This window comes from Hemicordylus capensis, chromosome 6 (assembly GCF_027244095.1).
Source record: "Hemicordylus capensis ecotype Gifberg chromosome 6, rHemCap1.1.pri, whole genome shotgun sequence".
In the NCBI taxonomy this organism is placed as follows: Eukaryota; Metazoa; Chordata; class Lepidosauria; order Squamata; family Cordylidae; genus Hemicordylus; species Hemicordylus capensis.
Window position 1 is genome coordinate 159,816,411 of NC_069662.1, and position 1,280 is coordinate 159,817,690.

The following is a 1,280-nucleotide window of genomic DNA, read 5'->3' on the forward strand; positions in this document are numbered from 1 at the left end:
AGGAGAGGTAGTATACCTGAGTCCTTCATTGATGAGGAAGTCCGGGGCCTTGCCTATATCAGATTGTCGCTCTAGGTCTCTCATACACTGTTTGATAAGTTCCTTGGCCGGATCGTAGCACCTAAGAGAGGTGGGGATAGCTCCAGGGACAATTATTTTAGTCATAATTGACTTGTTTCCCATTAATATTTTCAATAATTAATTTTAATGTAATAATTAATGTGCTGAAATTTGATCTCAGCCCCTGCACACCAAGTTATGGTTGGTTTCGGCCCACCGGGGCTTTTAAGTTGTGCAGCGCTGATCTACACTGACTGGCAGCAGCTCCCCAGGGTTTCAGGCAGGAGTCTTTTCTCAGCCCTACCTGGAGATGCTGCCAGGGATTGAACCTGGGACCTTCTGCATGCCAAGCAGATGCTCTACCACTGAGCTAGAGTCCCATCCCCTCCCTGAACCAGAGAGGCCCTCCTTATCAGTCTCTCAGCCACTCTGCTACCCCAGCGGCCAAGCGGCAGTGTATACAATGCAAGGGACAGGCAGGGAAAGGATCAGACTGTCAGAATTATTTATCTTTTTCAACCACCCATCGCCTTTGAGTCCTGGAACTCCGAATGGCTGGTGTTTCCCATAAGGCAAAGATGTTGCTTGTGAAGCCCCTTTCAAGGGACATTGCTTCCCGATCAAGCCCAGCATGAAGGTGATGGAAGGTCATCATCTCAAAACTAGCCATGGGTGAAACTCTCCAAAGCCGTTCCCATCCCTCAAGGCTGACTCTCTGATTCTATCAAGCAGGCAAACATGTCTTGAATCAAACTAGTCCCTACTATATTTTGGTAGGACTGGGGGAAGCCCCAACCAGTTGCATTTGTGGACTCCCCCCATTTTTAAATTACACGAAGCTGGCTCTGGAGCAGGGGGGTACACAATGTTGGCCCTCCAGCTGTTATTGGACTACAACTCTCATCATCTCCAGCCACAGTGGTCAATAGTAAGTGATGATGGGAGCTGTAGTCTCATAAGAGCTGGAGGGCCAGGGTTGGGCGACCCTGCTCCAGAGAGTGGTCAGTTGGGGCCCTTACTGGGGCCCCAAGGGACCACTCTTGCACTACACACCCTTCTCAGTTTCCACAAAGGACCTGAAGAAGTCGTAGGCAGCATGAGGAAATCCTCCACTTGCATGCTTCACCTCTTCAAGTTTAAGGGGGCCCCTTGAAGATCCTTGGCCCAATGGCCGACCTGATCCCAAGTACAATATGCAAGTGTGAGCTTATGCAAATGCT

General features: G+C 49.7%; 1 non-coding gene across 1 annotated transcript; it reads right to left on the reverse strand.

Moving 5' to 3' along the window:
* Positions 1–365: 365 nt before the first annotated feature.
* On the reverse strand, positions 366–446 carry TRNAA-GGC (transfer RNA alanine (anticodon GGC)). The gene has a single exon. It is a non-coding gene; the product is annotated as a tRNA-Ala (tRNA).
* Between the last annotated feature and the right edge of the window lie 834 nt (positions 447–1,280).